Source organism: Myripristis murdjan, chromosome 23 (genome assembly GCF_902150065.1).
Source record: "Myripristis murdjan chromosome 23, fMyrMur1.1, whole genome shotgun sequence".
NCBI lineage: Eukaryota > Metazoa > Chordata > Actinopteri > Holocentriformes > Holocentridae > Myripristis > Myripristis murdjan.
In genome coordinates, this window is record NC_044002.1 from 7,842,096 (window position 1) to 7,862,673 (window position 20,578).

The 20,578-nt window shown below is 43.6% G+C and overlaps 1 protein-coding gene across 2 annotated transcripts in view; it reads right to left on the reverse strand.

The window, feature by feature from the left end:
• Positions 1-20,578, reverse strand: part of chrm2a (cholinergic receptor, muscarinic 2a) — a 65,129-nt gene that overhangs the window by 24,289 nt on the left and 20,262 nt on the right. For both annotated transcript variants that reach the window (XM_030045358.1, XM_030045357.1), the window contains exon 2: positions 15,984-16,133. The gene's annotated coding sequence lies outside the window, so the exon portion shown is untranslated. The remainder of the gene's footprint in view (positions 1-15,983; positions 16,134-20,578) is intronic.

Consider the following 20,578-nt stretch of genomic DNA (forward strand, 5'->3'; position numbering starts at 1 on the left):
TTTACTTATTTATTTAACAGGGTCTAAGGCACGAAACATTATTTTATATACAAAACGTATACCATGCATGCAGATTTCTAGCTGAGGCCAGTTTACACCCCTTTCTCCTGGCAAGGCTTTTGAGTTAGACACGCTGTTTTTGACTTGAAAGTGAAACTGCAACACTGATTTAACACTAACTTTTTCACCTAGCTAGTATCATATGTGTTCGGCTAACTATTACTTTTTTTCCGTGCAGGCTGATTTGCATACTAGCCAACAAAAACAAAAAACGACCTCTTTTTTTTTCTGGCTAAACTGAGTTGACTACAGTTGCAGAACTAAGTTGACTGTCATTGTGATGTTAATGTGGAAACAAGATGATTCACCGATGTTAATGAGTGGACTCCACGTCACACCATCATCAGGGGTTTTTCTAGCCTGGTCGCTTGATATTTATCCTCATGCACAAAGCCGACGCCCCCCTGCGCCTCCGTGATGATGATGTGAGCGTGGTTGCTAGGAGATTTGTGATGCAACCACAAAACCTTGAGTACTCAGGCCTCTGGGGGTTTGCAGCCTACTCTTTATAGTTTTACCCATAAGCACATTTCTACTTAGTATGTTTATCACTTGCAGACACAGCCTGTCAGTGTCAGAGCTACCTTAGATCCCACATGTGGTGAGTATTTTGAACACTTCATATGACCACACAGCCCTTCTTGATGATATTTTAGAGTAAATCAATGTAAGAAGGCAGGCAGCTTTCTAAAATTTGGCCTTCGATTCATACCACATAGGAGGGAAAAAACTCCTATCCTCTCTCTCTCTCTCCGTCTCTCTCTCCTCTGCTCAGCTGTGTCCATCTCCTAATCAGATTAGGACATCATATTCGAGGTTGTTGGCCTAATCAGTGTAATAAAGGGCCTCTGAGAGCATTGCCGCCCATTAGGAGATTAGCATCATTAGGCTCTAGCTGAACAGGACTGTGTGCGTAGAGAGACTGTGCTAGAATCTGCCCGTCCTCCATTGGTCAAATGAGGAGGTGAGCATGCAGCTCTCAGGTGAGCCTATTGATCTGTTTATTCCCATATAAGACGGGCTCACAGGGCAAAGCCACCATACAGGAGCTAAAAGGGTTGTATTCTCCCAAAGGGCTGCTTTCTGTTGCATAACTACTTCTTTTCTTCTGCTTCCTCCCGGTTTATGAAAGTAATTACTGCACTGGTTTGACAGGAAGCGTTGGAGGGGAGAAAGGTGGCAGTGAAGGGTGAGAGAGATCAGGCACACAAGACTCTATATAGAAATGATAAAAGAAATATAGTGGTTGGCGGAATTCAATGCTGGAAGCAAAAGCACATAGCCAATCAGGGTTTGGTATGGGAGGTCATGGTCATTTTCTTTCATTTTTGCCGTTATACAACTTTGGTTACATCACTACAACATAAAGTTACTCCATGAGACAAGCCAACTATCCCAGATAGGTCTCCGCTAATATATGCACATTTTTTCACATTGTTAAAATATCAAAATAGGTCTGAATAATGCATAAAATTGTCTCCCCTTGCATACGGTTTGTCACTCAGCTCTAAATCAAGGCTCAGTAATCCGCATGTGTCATTGCTGAGACAGAGCTAGTTTTGCAAAGCAATGCCAATACAAAACGGTCAGCTGCACAGGGAGTACAAGCTCAAACAGCTGGGACCAAATGCGGCAAATTTGGATGAGCCGCGAGCGTCTGGGGAGCGGAAATTGTTGTTGTTTTTTACACTCGCAAAGAAATGATAATTCCATCTGGCTGTGACCCAGTGGTATGACTATTGTCAAATCTGTTATTGTATGGAGTTATGCATTTACTCTGGCAGTGATGGAGCTCTGAGTGGTTTTAATCTGCAGGCCTCGCGTCGCCATGCTTTCATGGCACAGTGGGCTTGATAAACCACTGCTAAGCGTCTGTGTGCCTGCGATGTTAGGAGGCAGGCAGAGGCGCTGCCAGGCATCAGTCCAGCTGGACGGCCGCAGCCAGACTCCAGGGGCTGGCATCAGTATGCTACCCTCAGCCACACTGCCTTCCTGTGGCTGTGGGTGACAAGGAGTTACCAATCAGATTTATAGCCTCAGATTAACAGCTGTATAGAAGGCTGTAGGTTGTCATCCTCTTGTGCAACAGTGGAATTTTGTGTATTATAGAATGATTGTTTTAGGAAATGTAAAAAAAAAAAAAAAAAAAAAAAAATCCGAAAACATGCAAATTATTCATAATGAATGCGAGTGGCAGAGCAGGGTGGATGCTTTTCACGCAGCGTTGCAAAGCCGTGCTGTGTGTCTGTGTACGGAAAAGAAAAGCCACATGGTTTGTGGGCACTGGGCAGCTCTCTGCTCTCAGACACAGTCAGGAAAGGACCATTATCAATGACCCCTGCAGTAATAAAAGCGCCGGCTTTGTGCATGAGGGACTGGGGAGGCTGCAGCGAGCAGCCAGCGAGTCCAGACTTCAGTAATGGGTCACTGCACACTCTTAGCAGAATGCTCCTCAAAGCTTTTTGCTCTGCCAGCTTCCGTCATACAAGAACAGTTTTTCTCACTACTGATTTCATTGATGTAATTGCCAAGAGTTCAAGAGTGCACATTTTGCAAGCTGCTAAGTGTTCCACAGAATTGATAGAGCAATATGGTAATTGATCATTCAGCTGATGGCCTGAGATAAATTCTGAGGAAAATTAAATTGTTGAAAAACATTATAAATGGCCAGAGATGGCAGAGAAATGCCAGATTAGTTTAAAAAGCTGGACTGAAATTAAATTGAGCCTCATAATGAAATTCTTTGTGGTGTGGGTTGCACTGTTGTACATTCACCTGGGGCTCTGAACGTGTGTGTGTTTGTGTGTGTGTGTGTGTGTGTGTGTAGATGGACATATGTTCAGTGCAGCAGAGCTCTTCTCTGTCTGAAGCTGTTATCACTGTATTGATCAAGCCTCAGTTATCTACGCTGGAATCACACAGGGGAGGCAGTGACACTTATTTACTACATTTTTGCAATTCATTGCGCATGTACTGCACTGCCTATCTGTAATATTTAATATATGCAGGTAGTGGACATAAGTATCTGAAGATTTTGAAGATTTTGTTGCAGACATTCTTTACTACCAATATCAATAGATTGGTGCTAACAAGTGTAGCTCACCTCTGTAACTTCGCTGTGGATGAAAAATGTTTGACACAAACTCCAAAACAAAATAGTAAGGTGTTAATAGTAAGAATCCCTGGCCTGGAACTTTGCTAGAGACAGACATTAAAATATGCCCGTATCTACTTCCATCTCGTCTGGCAAAATTTTAAAAAATGGTCAAAATGACATATTACTTCCAATAATACTTTATTCCCTTTGGCACCATTTTGTCACAGACAGAAGGCGATTTTACAGTCCCACTCAGAACTATAATTTGTAATTATGTGGTGGGTTATAATGTTATGATTCAGCCTGTGCCCTCAGATTCCTGTTTGACAGGGAGAGAATGATTAAAGTCTCCTGTCAGCCTGTCATTTAAATTATTCACCAAGCAGACAGCTACAGTACGTCCCAAGAAGAAAAAAAGTGTTGGATTAAAGTGCTGCCTCTATATTCAAACACCTCATGAGGATGACAGTGAAATATATTGTGAGTGGGCCACTGTTGATGTAAATAGATGAAAAAGCGCAGTGTACTCTTGGCCTGTTGACAGAAGACACCATTCTCTCTGCCTAAATTTAGAGTGGGTGTTGTAAACTTAGCTGAACTAAAAGATTTAGGAGGAATGAGTGCAGCAAAACTCCTGGCGCACATGTGGATTCCCACTGAGCGCAAGTATCCCTACCAAAGCAAATGCAACATGTTTTGGAGTGACTCCCTAAACAATGCATTTTGCAGCAAATATTTCCTTGCTACTGGCAGCGAAGAGGCCGACAATGATCAGATACAGCCGCTTTGAAAACGCAGCAACAAAGCCATGCAGAGGGAAGGGAAAGTGTGTGTCTGAATGGCATTATCTGTACATTCTGTCCCTCTTGGAATATTGATCAGGTGGTAGGTTTTCCTCTCTTCTGGCCCTCTGATTGGCTGAGATGAATGGGACTGTAGGGGTAATGGCTACTGAAGGGAGAGTGATTTTCCATTAGGCCAGAGTCGAAGAGAGGTCGTCTGAGAAATGACCACACGTGTGCAACGTTGATCACATCCAATTAATTTAGCTTCGGCTTCGCTCCCAAAGCCCCGCCTGCGGCTGCAAGCCCAACTTCCTTGTACTCTGCAGCAACAAAAGCATCCAATTCAGCATGCAAGGCCTGCACCAACAGGCTGCACAGCACCTGTCACCCTGCAGTTCTTCATTACTGGCAGAAGCACCCTGCAAGTGTGTAAAAACCCCATCAAACTTATAGCTATGATGAAAATATCTTCATATGTGGCGTCTTGCTGTCTACATCTGGAGAGGTTTTTATGGGAATATAAAAAAACACCACAAATCGATGAAATAAGCCCAGAATTGTTAGCTCTATTGTCAAGAGCTTCTATTTATTTATTTATTTTACCACAGTTCGGGTGTTTTAGGGTGGATTTTTCCTTTAAATCCCATCTGCCCTGCTCCCGAAACAACAGCCATGTAGAAAGCATGGCCAGTCGCAGCCTGATGAAGGTGAACTGACATTCAGTAGTAAGAAAAGGGAAAATTAGAGCAGTGGAATAGAGTCATGTCTGGCGCTCCTCCAGCTTAAGCATCTTAGGAAAAGTTCTCTGACAATGTCCCGTCGCTCCCATTCAGTGGTGGGATTACTTAATACGATTACCAGGGCTGCCGAATCAGCCGTGGTGAATGTAGCCCATAATTACAGCGAGGAGATGAGGAAGGTGTATGACAGAGATTAGAAAAGGTGAACTCCAGTGAGCCGAACACAATACCCCCACCAGCTGAAAACACAGTCAGTGTGCGCAGAGCCGGGGCACTGTTTGGTTTGATATATGAAACCTGAATCAAGGGATCCCCTCTGGCCAGCGGGTAACTCTCTCCCTGCTTTGCTTCAATGTTTGTCACCGCAGTGATTTTTTTTTTTTTTTTTCCGTCATGACAAGAAAGTTTGAAGGCGCCTAACATCGCTTTCCAGCATGAATTTGATTCCCACTGACATCAACATCACAAAGTGCCGTCATCATTTTTTTTTTTTTTTTTTTTTTGTGGTTTCATATCACCCATGTGTGCGAAGCCAGTTTCTCCAAAGTGAACCACTAGGGGGCAAGTAGAGTGACTCCACATTCGACTTGGGTGAGTGAGTTCCTGTCTCACCAGACATGACAGTTTACCAGACTCCACTCTGCCTTTTCGCCCCTCGCTGTCTGTCTCTCCCATGTGGGATGCCATTAATTTTCATCACATGTCACATAGATGTTGACATTTCATTTAGTTGTCTCCTTTGGGAATCACTGCATATTAGTCGCAGTCGGCATAGTGGAAGGTACAGTTAATCTTCCTCCCAGGCGCGCCTTTGGGGAAAAAGGAAGTGAATCTTAACGCCCGCTTGAGAATACATTATGCGTATAGTGGTCACATGGAAATGAGGATCCCAAAATGTTTACATGTTGCTTACTGTGTTTTCCCTTTTCTGAATTAATTACGTTGTTTTAAATTAATTAACACATTTCAGTGAAAGATGTAAATTCTCCCAACAGGCATGTGATTACTAGCCGGTGAATTAGTTTGTGAGCGATGATTTAGGGCACGTCCGTCTTAACAGTTTAACTGTTCAGCCCCTATATCCAGACAATTGATCACCAGTCCAGTTGCTCCGCTGTCCTAATCATCATCAATCTTAAGTATTGACTATTTCATATGAACACTATTAACGGTCAAGTGACAGCCTTGATTTACGTGACATGTGTATGGAGTCCATGCTGTCAATCTTAAGGAGCGCTTTTTTTTTTTAGGGGAAATATGTGATTTACGGAAGATTCTACACATTTACACCTCAATGTTTACTTCTTCTTACTCCCTCTGGCAGAGTTTGCTTTTTCTACTCATTTTAGGAAAAACACGATTTTAAGACTGAATATGAGAAATGACTTTTGAAATGTGTTATTTGCGATATAAACTTGTACTGGCCCTTTTTTTTTTTTTTTTTTACATTTTGAGAGACTTATGATGTCACTTTCTTTGCCTTGAAGCAAAACTACTCATTTCTGTATTTAGTCTGCAGGTTTTACTTGAAATTTTGAGCTTTAGGCATTAAATTCTAATGTCAAGCCTAATGTTTCCTCTTAAAGAAACACATGAACACTGTAGTTTATCCATAAGACACTGCAGTGCTGTAGGAGAGGTGTGTTATTAAACGTAAATCTTAAAGCAACCCCTAAGGTGATATTAAAGGTAGCAAATGGTTATGTGCAGGCTGGAGCTGTTTTCGCGTTGTGTGTGACACAAACAAGGTGATTAATCTTTCATGTGTATGTGTGTATATGGCACCTGAGGGGCCTCCGCGCACACCGGGATGCTACCCAGATGAGCTATCCACCGTGTTATCTGGCATCTTATCATCTGGCTGAGCTACAAGAAATGCAATCTGTATCTCGGAAGCTGCACATCTCAACAGCTCCACCAACTTGTGCCAAAGCCATTTCATGCAAGGATACATGAAGACAAAGCCAATTTTGTTGCAGTGGATCAACAGGTAATAGGATCCCCAATTTGACACGCACAAGGTCTTTAGTGTAAAAATAGATTTCTCTAGTTTCTGTATCACCTATGTCCCAAGGAGAGAAATGAGCCTTATCTCGAAGGAAGGTGGCCATCCATCAGCGATTTCTCCCGGTTTATCGGCCTGCCCAAGTCGAAACGTACAATGATGTCAGGCATTAATCAAATGCTGACACCTCACATTCAGGACTTAGACGTGTGCCCTTTCTTCCTCCCCAAAGCTGGCCACTGTCCTGCTGTGGCTCTGACTGCAGATTTAAACCCCCTTTTTAAAGCTGAGCACCACATCTCACAATACATGCTGTCATGAGGCTGGAGGACTGGACAGGAGACATGTTGAAAGGTCAATTCTGAGATTTTTTTTTTTTTTTTTTTTTTTTTTCCCCGCCGGAATAACATTATCAGGCTCAATAATATAAATTGTAGCAACCATACACTGAAAAACCAACAAGCACCATGTTAAAACCTCTGCAGCTCGGCTACTTCATCTCACTTTTCTGCTCTTCAGTGTGTTGGAAAAGTGCTCTTAAAAGCTGCTCCCTTGCACAGAGCAAGCATCGCCACTTGAAAAGCTGTTACCGTACTTTACTTCACCATTCATGGAATAATCTTGTCACTTAAAATGCAGAGGGGGGAAGCAGAAAAAGCTTCTCGTGAAGGAGTTGGGTGTTTCTTATTCCAGACTCCCCACTGACCACTTGCTCTTTCGGTTTAGAAATTACTGAATGCTATTGATGTGCCAAATCGAAAGTCTCACTGCAGGGCAGCTTGTCATAAATTTAACATCATGGACACCATGGGTATGTCTGATATTCTCCATGAGATAGATTCATGTCAGCGCATCGATCCATCTTAGGAAGGCCAAGGTTTTATTTATTCTTTTTACCTGATTGAAGCAAAGATTGGAAAAAAAAAAAAGTCTCTCGTCAATGTTAATGTTTGATTCAGCTTTGGAGACAGTTTTGACTCCAGTGCTTGGGCCATAAAACCCTTTGGAGGACTTGAATTATTCAGATGGGCAAATCTCTGGAAACAAAATAGCAGGGAGCCAGATGTGACCCTGGCACACATCCCTTCATTTTCTCCCCTACTGTCTCTGTCTTTTTTGCTCCGTATCGCATTTTTTTTTTTTTTTTTTCAGCTCTGCCAGAATGCCCCATAGCTGCAGAGGGAAGATGTTTTGGATGCTCTATTTGTTGAACTCAATGCCTCCCTCTATTATCTCGCAGAAGAACGCAGGCTAACCCATTTTAAATCAACGTGACCTCGCAGACAGGGCTCCCGAAATCTCCGATGATTCGCGGTGTCCAAAATTTCCGGCTCGCTTTTAACCGAGGTCGGGCCTTTGTCGAGACAAAAACGTTGATTTGATTTGTTCTCTGTTGATTTGTTGATCTCTTTGGTTTGTGCGAGCAGCTGAAATCATGAGAAATCCCAGCAGCTGAGCCGTCAGAGGTGGTATCCTCTCTCTCTCTCTCTCTCTCTCCCTCTCTCTCTCCCTCTCTCAGCGTTGCCATCTTCGAGAGGGGGAAGTCACCCAGAAAATTGCATTTTTCATGTTACCCACACACTGACTGGCTGCAACATGTATGCAAATTCTGGTGCCTCTAACTCCCTTGCATTCTCTCAGTGACTAGATGGGAGGGCAGAAGGCTTGTAATGGAAGATTATATATGCACACATATGGTGCATGTGTGTGTCTGTGTGTGTGTGCTGGTGTGTGCCATTATGGGTGTACCTATTCTAATGATAATAGTGGTGATGAATGGTAATGATTTGACAGCGGTCTCCCCACTGCTAATGCTCACACAACCAGCAGCCCTTTATGACTGCCCTAACCTCCTTAAAGACAAACAGTGTACACAGATAATTCAATACCTTTGCTCATTACAGTGCGACAAGAGAGCTGTTTGGATTGACACACTGCTAATGTCCTTTCCTGGTTGGTGTTATTACCACCTCCCCCGAGCACAGGCAGAAGGAGACTCTGAGAAGAAGGCTATTGCACACACGCATTTAAAGGATAATTCCCATATTTTGAATAATTAAAATGTTGATACCTGCCATTTATAACTGTACACTGCATGAACTTCCTCCTAGCCTTCAATGCAATCCAACACGGTGTTAATTTTCCACCTCAAACCAATTTTAAATGTCCATTTTGAAAATAGAGAACTCGAAATCATCAATTTTCCATTTAACGTTCATAATAAATTACCATGTATATCTGTTAATATCGACAACATTGTGTTCACAGAGTCATCTCATGAAACAGTGATGCTCTTTTCTTTGGTTTTTCCCACAAAGCATTAATTTTTTCCAGACACTGTGAATACAATATTATTGCACGTTAGAGAAAAGACAGAAAATCAAACGTCTGAGTTCAAGTAAACACAGCATTAGTCAACCAGCAAAATAACTGTGTAGAGAGGGCAGCATATTATTTAAATGCCAAATAAAACTTGTTACAAAGCGTCACTGCAACCAATTATTGGGTGGACAGTTTCAACACGTGTTTGATTGTGCTGTCAGCTTGTGGTTCAAAAAAAGGACGTTTATAAAGGGTTTTGAGGCTGGAAACGAGGCTAACAAGAAGCCGCTGAAGATAGCGGTGAGGTTGTACATTTATAAATGATGGATGTTAACATTTTAATACGGGCCGGGTTGGAAAAAACACAGATCCTTTAGACAAGCCAGCCATGTTTGGGTCCTCTTGTTCGAATGCAGGAAATGCCACCATGGCTGCGTGTCAGAAGTGCTTCATCTGTTGTCAGGACACTCCGGGGAAATGGATCCATCTCGTACTTGTTGTAACATTTATAAAAGCGCTACTTCTTTCCGTGCTGTGGCTGGCCCCCATTACCCATGGAGAGCCATATCTCTAACCAAATGCAACGCCCCCTCTCTCTGGGATTACATTGACAATATGTCCCTGATCAAAATAACTTGGCTGATCAGATATTCCCAAGCCCATGCAGACCCCTCCCTAATGTGATGGCAGCTTGCGCAATCATGCCTTCCCCACCTCCTCATATAGAGGGCAAATCCATACGACATGCATAATTCACCCAGCTAATGTGAACCCCACGAATAGATATCATTACATAGTGAATAAATGGCCGAGTCTGAATACGTTGGGCAAAGAAGCGTCATCCATCTCCATTCCTGAATGCTGTTTGTGGATTTGGCTTGTGTGCAAAGTGATATGAATAACATTTAGTTTAAAGACACGTTGTGAACACTGCAAGATTAATGCATTTCATTTCATTTGTAAAGCCGTGTATGTGTGAAGTCACGCAGATATTTGGGGATGTTTTCTTGCCTAGAAATCCCCATAGGGCCAATCAGAGACAGAACTGTAATCAATGACCTGGTTCCAGTAATTACTGTTTGCTTTAGCTCATTATTCTCAGAGCTTTGATTAAGCAATAGCCCTCATGTGAAAGATACATGGCCTTAATTGGTGGTTGCCAGGGCACATACATCGTGTGATCCGCTCTGGTGTGATGTATGTTGGAAGAATGGAGGTCAGGAAGTGAGAGGCGCCTCGGGCAGCTATACTTGGCCCTGCCTTTTGAGTCATTCACGTTCTCTCTGCTAATTTTCCAACGGGTCAACATGTGACAAAAGATGAACAACAGTTCCTTGGCAGACCAAACAAATAGCAAATTGCACACACATGGTGATTCAGACAGCGGAAGAGAATGGTTCATATGTTGACATTTAGAACCTAATTAAAACCGAGGAGGGAAATGATCCAAGCATGGTCAGATGCTCATTACAAGCAGGTGGTCGCACACACAAAACATACACAAGTATACAAGTGCCTGCACGCACTCACACACAAAGAAGCGGACACACTTCTACACATTGTTCATTTACTTTGCTCACACACACACACACACACACACACACACACACACACACACACACACACATTCAGAAGAACATCACTAATCCCAGCCGGCTGGAAAAGGGGCTCATTTGAATCATGGAAATGCTTAGATGACTGAAATACGTTGACATGCTTGAGGAATTCATAGTCATATCATAACATATTAGGCATGCATGCATGCATATATATTCCAAAATGCCCTCTGCGGTTTGATTTGCAGTTGAAAGTCAAAATAAATTGTATCAAACACGAAATTCAAACAGCTCATCAGGGCAGTATTTGTTCATTATGCCTGTTTGATAATCTGGTCAATTTAGGCATTTGTACAATTTGTGCAGACGCACAAAAACACACATACACACACACACACACACACACATACTTGACAACCCAAGGCTCTGGAGAGCCGCTGAAAGTCAGTTGTCACATTTGACTTATCCAGTAAGAACATGCCTTTCAGCCACTTGATTTCAATCACACTGGCAAAAGTGGACATAAAGCAAGCACTGGTCTGCAGGGTGAAGGTCTTTTTATGCAGAGGGCCATGGCGCACACAGCGCGGCACGCTTCCTGATTGTTATTTGTTTTCTTAAATGCATAGATGCCTAGTAATAATATCATAACAAGATCACGTAATGAATATCTGCATTGAGTTTGAAGTGATTCTAATTAGCCAAATGAAGGCAGGCCTAGCCATAATATCACTGCACAAATCTCTCTCCAGTTTTATTCAGTATGTCTATCAGAGACAAAGCATGTCATTCCCCATGATGTCCAATTCTTCACTCCCCGAGCTCCATTCATTAAAATGTCCTTTGAGTCATTCCTGAAAAAGAACAAGACTGCATTGAGGTCACATGTTTGGCACCCAAACATGCCATTCTATGTTGCTCATGTGGAGGCTGCTGCTATTTAAAGTAAGTGAGGAGAAATTAAATAAAAAAAAAGAAAAAGAAAAAGAAAAAGAAAATCATTCAATAGACCAATTCTATGGTTCATTTTGACAGTGTCATTCTCCCACTCAAAGCAATTTTAGGTACAACCATTTCACCAAAAGCAGAAAATGTTATTTGCCTTAAAATAAAAATAAAAATAAAAGATATTGTGTCCAAATACAGATTGCCTTTCATTTCTAACCATTTTGTATTTTTCCATATCACAAAACTGCATTCAACTATGCTCTATCACCTCAAAACATTTTTTGTTTATAGTAAAATGACAAAATACGGCAGATCGTTTCCTTTTTGTTCATCATTTCTTGAGATTGCCTCTGATTTTGATAGATGCTTGTCGTGTAGAGTCTGTTAAGCGCCTTGCAACCAGCTTTCCCTCTCTTATTTTGCGGGTAATCGACGATGCAGCACATGTCTTGCTGGAGCCAGAGACCCGCAGGTGTCACAGAGGAAGGGGAACACAGGGCTCGAAGAAGCTGGGCTCACTGATGCATGGCCCAGTGGCTCCTGCTACATCAATTCTGTATTCCAGAAGCGAGTTCTCCTCCCTCATCCGCCATACATTTTTGCTGCTTTTGTTTACCTATCTTAACATTTTTTTTTTTTGTTACATTCCCTCGCTTTTTATCACACTTCGACTCTGCCTGTTGGTCCCTTTATTTATATATTCTCGCAATTTCAAAACATTCATCTCACGCCATTCAGGTTCTTCCACCATCTGCCTCCTTTATATTTTCCTCTCAATCTGGAAACCCCTACCGAACGTAGTGGGCGTGTAAGTGTACTGTATCTCAATTAGACCGCTTGAAATGCCCGTGCAATTTCCTGGAAGATTGTAGCGTTGGATTTGCAGTGTAACAATCAGAACGCGGGCCTTGGAATAGCTCGCCGCTCGTGATGGAGGTTGTTTTGAACACCAGTCAAGGAGCCCACCAGGACATGGCTAAAGCAGCAACAAGCTCTTTCAATTATGCCCCCATGTATTTTCGAACCTTTCCCGAGCCTCCCGAGTCGTTTTTTTCCACTCCACAAGTGTGTCCTTTTAAGATTGCCACGCTCCAAATTACATGTTTTCCATTATATGAAACATGCAATTACAAGGGTTGACAAAGACATCACAGCATAATGCGTTGCCTGACAGCAGCCACCTCAGATGAAGATGAGCCGCTCCCTGGTGACTCTTGATCTAACGCGACTGCTGTTTCGCTGGCTCTCCTCAACAAGCTGCTCTGAATGAGGTCACAGTCCTCTGACCTCAGGGCATTATTACCCAGTAATCATGTGTTGCTCTGCACGGCTACATTTGTTATTTCTTGCTGACAGCCTAATGTTAGAAGAAAGCAATTTTACCTGATGGATGATCATAAGAGTGGGAGAGGCTATATCAGCTTCACGCCCTGATAGTGAATTATGCCCGACAAAATCCCATAGATGCTCATGCTGTCGGCCTGCAGTACCTGCCTTCTCAAATATACTACCGGTTTATGTGCTCTACAGTATGGGTTATTATTGCTAGGGCTGTGAAGACTTTTCAACCTGTCAGAATGTGCATGAGGCCTATTCATTTCCATAGCTTTTACTTGTCCTCTTAAATCACATGGGCTGTCAATCCGAATCTTACACTGCCCCACCAGTATGAAAAATTGGTTATGTATTGTCAAGCTGCATGGCCAGGAGGACTGATTCATAGGTCTCAGGCCGTTCATGATCAGAGGAGCCAATCCACACTGCACCTCTGGCCCCGCACTTTGTCTACAATAGGGATAACGTGTCAAAGTGGGCCTCCTCAATCTTGTCACTTTAAGCACGATCAATGCTGCTTTCCCGCCAACTGAATGCAATTGGATGCCAGCCCCCCTCTCCTCACACTAGGCTGAACATTTCAATCAATAACTGACTGGAGGCCAAAAACATCTGCAGAAGCAACAGCAAATACCAAGTCAGAATTAAATGTTTTGCAATATGTTGAGGACAATGCACACTGCAGGAGCCTCTCTGCAGGACCAGCGTGCCACAGAGGTGGATGAAAAACGTAATGCTCTGTGGCAGTAAAGTCTCCAAATACCATATTTGCGTTGGTGTAAAGGTTAAATGGCTCTAGCCTCAACAGAGAGTAATCTGTTGCAGAACAGCAATGCACATGGAAGATTGAGAGTGTATTAATTGCATTTCCCAGCTTGTCATAATTGAAAAATTAAACATCGTTGCAAAGTGAACTCGGTTTTTACAAACAACGCCTCATCAAACACAGCGCCGCTCAGTTGCTGTTGCATCCCAATTAGCACATCAGATTGGATTTTTTTTTTTTTTTTTTTAACACACTGATTCAGATTTTCCTCAGTGCACATTTTCCCTATGATGACACCATACATCAGCATGGAGAATTCTCAATATACGGCCAGCCGTCAGGCTGCAGACGGCGCCAATCCATTAAACCAGAGAAGGGTCTAGCACCAAGCCTCAGGCCAACGTACCTGTAAATTAATCTACCTAAAAAATTCAACAAGCCCAGGGAGAGGTTTGGCATGTGCATCCCTAGGTGCTTGGCCCTGGAAACGATTGTATTAATTGCCTCAAGGATAGAATGAGACATAGACCTGCACTCCCTCATGCATATTTGACACATCCTAGCAGCAATGGTGTGCTCTGGCACGAGCCCGTGTTGCAGTTAATGGATGGTGTTTGGCATGGTGTTGCATATGTATAAGTGTGGGTATGCAGCGAGCAGATCCTTATGCACGCCTATCTGTCTGAGCGTGTGTGTCAGCACTGTTATCTTGATCCAGTGCTGGGTGAATGTAGGGCAAGGTTGTTGGGTTACTGGTCCTAATTGGTGAGGCTGTTCCCACCACTCTTGAACTCTGTGGCCGACGCTGCCCTCTCCTGTTAAACTGTGCCAGGGATTTGGCTGACTTGACATGGCACTGACCTGACGGTCCTGAGGGATGTGGTCTGCACAAACACAGGCACCGTCCCACAAAAGTATACAGATAAATGCTCGGACACAAAAGCACACCCGCAGACCAGGACACACAGGCAGACCAGGACACACAGGCAGACCAGGACACACACAGACACAATCAGAAACTCTCGCCTGAAAAGAATTCACACACACAAACACCCCTCCCCAACACAAATACACACACACACACACACACCACCGTTTGATGTTGTTCCACCAACAGCACTGTTAAGAGCTCTGCCACTTCATCATGGCAGTGCTGTCCAGAACCATATCTCAAATGGAGATGCAGTGCTTTGAACTGGGAGGGATTGTTTGCGTGCGTATGTGTGCGCGTGTGAGTGCGCGCCGTGTTGTGGTCTGCTGATAATGTTCCCACACACACCCCAGCATGAGAAGTGCCGAAGCTGATATCAAGTGCTGACACATTGCTATACATGCTGTCAGTTTTGTCTGCGGAGAATCCGGCGTAACAGAGTGACACTTGATCTGATGGCTTTTGAATTATTCGAATATGTTCCTCAACCACAGGAGAACACTCCCATCTAATCAAGCAAATCACAGACCTGGCTCAAACAGTGTTTGCCAGTGTTTTTTTTTTTTTTTTGGCAGTGTAGATGATCAAAGCAAGCTATTTGAAAGTCAATTTAATTTGCTTTGCTGTGATTGATACCTTACCTGACACAACCTGATTTTTTCTGATGCAGTAAACACCAGTGGATTGAATCAAACAACAAACAACTATCTGATTGGGATTTACTAATATACGATTGAAGCTCCAGCTTCAAGGTGTCAGGATGAGGGTGTAGACTGTAGCTTAAAGCATACAACTGGGTTAGACAATTATTTACTCTTGACTTCATGGTCAAGAGCTCATCCAGGTTTACTGAAACAGGACAAGCTATTGCAAATGAAGAGAAAAATGAGATAAATGGGTTACACGTGTATTGTAGGTGTCCAGTATACTCAAGCATGATAGGATTTGAGCCCATAAAATGGCAGGAAAAACCCGACCAAACGTAAATTAAGAAGCACACCAAACCAGCTGCACATTATCTCTAAAAAAAAAAAATCCTGTTTTTCCCAATTTCAGATAATTTATGCTACCTGCTACGCTTGATGAAGTGACTCCGCTTCTTTATAGGAGGGAACATGTAAGTATGCCGTTTGTGTTCGGCATGACAATTATGTTTTGTGACCAGTGAAGTCCAACAGTTGGATTGAAATTTATGCATAGCAGCGGCAATTAATGTTAAGATAATATTAATGTGAGATCTGTAAAAAAAAAAAAACAGCACTGCCATATCTCACACGTATAACAAGATTTGAGTGGTGTGGTCATAATTTACAAATGACTCGAGGCTCATTCACAACCGAGTTAATCCGTAAAGGGTTTGACTTGTTAAGAGGTGGAGTGGAAGACACTGGCAGGAGGCTGCACTGCTTTAAGGGGGTAAGAGTCTCTCACTACTTACAGTGGGTGTTAAGCAGTCCGCTGGGCTTCCTCACACTCGGCTGGCACATTCAGTGTGTCTGTGTTCAGTGTAGCACCAGAGAGGCTCTTATTGTCACAGGGAAGTGATGGACTTGTCTGGCTCCAGCCCTGCAGTTGTTAGCCATGGCCACTGTTGGACAAGAAAAGAGAGAGAGCATATTTATTCGGTTTGAGCACCAGTCACGTGATGGAGGGTTACTTTCACCTCATCTTTGGAGGAGGGAAGATAAGGAGCTAATGATGCTGTTTCAAGAGTTGGACGGTAACATGAAGCTGGCCCGGGATGTGAGCTCTCAGCCCCCACGACTTAAATTATACAGTTCACAAACCCCGAGCACTTGTAACCCCCCGATATACATAATGCATACATTCTGCACGACAATCAAAGAAAGTTATGACGGCTCGGAGGTGGGACTGACAGCCTCCGATGTAAATGAATGTGCCCTAAGTTCAACACATGTGTGTACCCTCTATGGAAGCCATGGCCCTCTGAGACCATTATCCCAGAGTGGTGTAGTGCTCTCACCCGTGCTTCTAGATGAGCCACTAACAGGCACTCCTCATGTTTAAATGCAAATTCGAGTCGCAGCACCTTGCAGAAATCAAAGCAGTTTTGAAAGCTCTTTACTGAACGTTGCATGCTTATTAAAAACGAATGAAGAGCAAGAGAGGAAGAATGTCACACCTTGCTTTTGAACTGCGGGCAGCAAAATAACTTCAACTTTAAAAAAAAAAAAAAAAAGTTGAGGAAGAGACAGGAGCAACAGATAAGGGATAAGCCCTGTGGCTACAGTTGTGTTTCGTACACCAAGTCAATCCGTGCAGGTAAACAGATGTAGTATCGCGATAACAGTTTGTGTTTGTGGCATGTCACTGAATGCATTAAGACTGGATGCAGCATGCCATTCACACTGTTATGACTAATCACAGAGGGGAAGGCAGAGGAGCGATCTTGAAGCATTCCAGCCCCTGTTTTTGAAATGAAACAGCCACCTTGAAGAACTGAAGGTCATTCCACTAGAATGCAAACACCAGCACTGCTTCAGTGAAGGATTTGCAAAAGCTGGCGGGTGAAACATGTTGAGGCCGCATGACGCATTGCTGTTGTCTCACATAGTTAGACAATACATTGTCCAAATGATTTCCCCATGGTGAAAATCTGCTTAATGATCTTTGTCTCTGGTGCTTTAATTCATTCATTATGCTAATAGGAAAAGTCGTTAGTCTGATCAGACATTGCATAAACATAAGTGTACTCTAGTGTTTCCTAATCATGTAGGAGAAGGATTTGAGGGCTCCTGGCAATTCTATGGTATTGTAAGATAATTAGCATTATTCAGAAAATTCTCAAACGATCAAGAGGGTTTTCAAAAACCTAATAGGCTGCTTTGGACGTGGATCGCATTGTCCTTGTTGTATTCTCCCTTGCGAGCCGGCAGTGCATTCCCTAAGAGTAAATCTCACAATGCTGAATACATGTGCTGTGAGGATTACGACCAGTACAGATGAGATGTGTCGCTCATTGATCGGATCTATAGAAGTGGGTTCCTGCCTAGTACGACCCAAGATAGGTTTCTGCCTTGCTCCAAGCGGCGCACACTTACTGTACATGTGTGGCATTGAAAATGTCTATCAAGGTTGAGCGGAGTGTGTGCTCTCTCGGGTGCTCCCCTGACGCAGGCTGCTGTCTTTATCCACACTCTATCACCTTAATCTTCTCCCATGAATTACCTCAACCTCTGGGGAGGGACAACTTTTATTAAATAAAGCTGCCAACCTGTCCCAACAGACTGTCATCACTGATTTAGTCCCCCTTCAAAGGCGTAGGGCCTGACTGAGACGCTCTAAATGTATGGGGGGGAACATGCTTGCTGAGCTGCTCATCCACTAGATGGGCCATAAACTCATGAATTGTGTCGGTGGTGTACTTTGTGTAAGGTTATGGGAATGAGCGTTCATATTTGCTGGCTGACAGGTGATTGTCAGCCGGTGAGAGTGTCTGCTGTCTACTGAACGACAACTACACTGGTTGTGTAAAAAAGTGTAAACATTATATGTTGTTGTGGGGATTCCCAAAGGTTTTTTGTTGCAACTAAGCTAATATATCCAAATTATTGTGTGCATAATTATATTATTCTCAACTTAATCTTCCTGTTTTCATGCTGGTTTTCAGATACCTTTAAGGTGCATATTAAATTAGATGCCTTAGAGCTGCCTGGGCTGTCCAGCAAATGTTATTTACATCTGATCAGGCTAATAAAAAATATCATGTAGAGATGTGCTTGTCCACATCAGGGGGCCGCCTGATTTTAAATGCACTAGGTAGGTGCAACTTTATTCATGACATAAGAAAAACAGGTAAACTTGGTTCTATCTCACATGGGCTCCACTCGACTGGATTTTGTGGGTATTAGCTCTCAATCACAAGCACAGATTAGCTCACTGAAATTTACAGCCAATCAGGATGGCCTGCCTTGTGTGTTTGTCGTCCGCGCAGTATATAAGCCCGTGCACCAAGATACTGGCATCCTTTCCTCTCCAGTGAAAAGCGAGACACGCTCACTGGAGGTGCGACAAGATCAACAAGGAAGACGAGGAATGAAGTCGCCAAGAGGACATGAAGGAAGAACAGGAGCATCCTGTGCACCCGCAGCTTGATCACTGAGCTGGGCGCACAGATGCGTCATGTGCTGGAGGCCTCCTCAGTGCCAGACATACGCAGAGATGGGACATCTGTCTGGCACGTTGGTCAGCCATATGAAGGCCACGTCAGCCTGAAAGTGCTCCATCCCATGCCAGTTGTCATCTTTCCGCCGTATCACACATCGACGGCATGCACCATGAAGGAGGAGCCTTAGAGACTGTCTCTCTGAGGACAACAACATCTCCTTATACAACATCTCCCTCGCTGCCCACCTGCCCAACTAGTGGGCATTGGAGCACCTAAGGCATCAAGACCAGGGGCGCCGTATATGGGGGGAAAGTTAGGACAATTCCAAGGGCTCTTGCCTGACAGGGGCCCCAAAAAATAGGTAAAAACTAATATAAAATTATTAAACCATCATCAAGTAAATACTTTTTTTTTTTTTTTCATGGGATCCAAAATTCCTGGCGGCGCCCCTGCTCAAGACACTACACACACCATATCTGAAAAAAAAAAAAAAAAAGGCGCCGGCCTCACGGTGAGGGGCAGCCCATTGATAGGCGAGTGGAGGTTTGACCCCAATGGGGACTGTCACTGGTGTTTGAGGCGCTGGCTAAGGAGCCGTACATGCCTATGTGTGTCACTCAGGACAGCTCTACTGCTTGCATTGACTTCAGTCAAGAGTGAGTGAGTGAAATGCCCTTTCGGTTTACCCTATGTCTACTCTCAGATTAAACACCTCCTTCGTTCAAAAGAACATGAAGAAGCTCATTTCAGTTGAGAACGACACAGCTGGATGCATTTTGTCCTCCACACCACACGGGAGACAGAGAGGTAAAATTATACCGAGTACATCCGTTGGCATGTTATGTTGAACGCACAGCCCCAATCCAATGCACTGAACAGCAGTTTTTGTGCTATGGGGATGGTGTGTCTAGCAAACCCCTATCCAAGAAGTGACTTGCCAGATGGCTTTATGAGTGCGTCTCCCAAGCCTGGAAAAGACTCCAATATGGTGCGTCAGACAGGGACCATGCACACTCTACGTGCAGTGTGGCATGTCAACAGCCATTTTCAGTGGGTGTGTCGAGGACATTTGCATGGCGGAGTTGTGCTCTACACCCTGTCCGTTCATACAGTTATATCGCTTGGATATGTCTACCTTTTTTTTCAGGGTCTGTTCTTGCTGCAGTGACCCAGGACTTGTCAGAAGGAGGTGTGAGTGTCAGCTGTTTTTACATCTGACCTCCCTGGTTATTATACATGTCACCTGCAGTCTCCCCATGCTCCTTCATGACTCAGGGCAATGAGTTGTTCCTCAATATGATGGAGTGCCCTGTGCATGTGATGGAGGAGAGCTAAACCCACAGAGTCCAACAGAAGGCTCCTCCTGTAGAAATTCCCCCCTTCACCAGCAACCTAACAGACAACTAAGCTGCTTTAACATGAGGTGCTCTCATAAATTTCTAACAACAACAATAACAATAACATGGAATTCATAGTGTAACCTGGGGAGAAATTAATGCTTTCAAGAGAAAGAAAGAGGCCATTCATGCCCTGTTGGTGAAGTTTTTCTTTCTTTCTTTCTTTCTTTGTGGAATCTAAGATTCAAATACCTGTCAAAATGAACACTGCAGGGAACCATCTACTGAGGGGATTTGGCTTCTTTAGACCACCTCACCTGGGTCAGCACCTCCCCTTGTGTGCCCTGGGACTGGTGGGAAGTAGGGTTGACTGTGCTGGGTGTAAGAGGTTTTAACAGGAGCGTTCATCATTGTCAGTGAGTGAGGATATGTGCTATCACACAACAAACTCTTTGGTCAGGGATGACCGCAGAGAGCAATTTCCACTTTTGTCAAGGAACTGCTTGCGCAAATTACAGGACAAAAAAAAAAAAAAAATCCCTCTTATCCCTACTGTGCAATCCATCC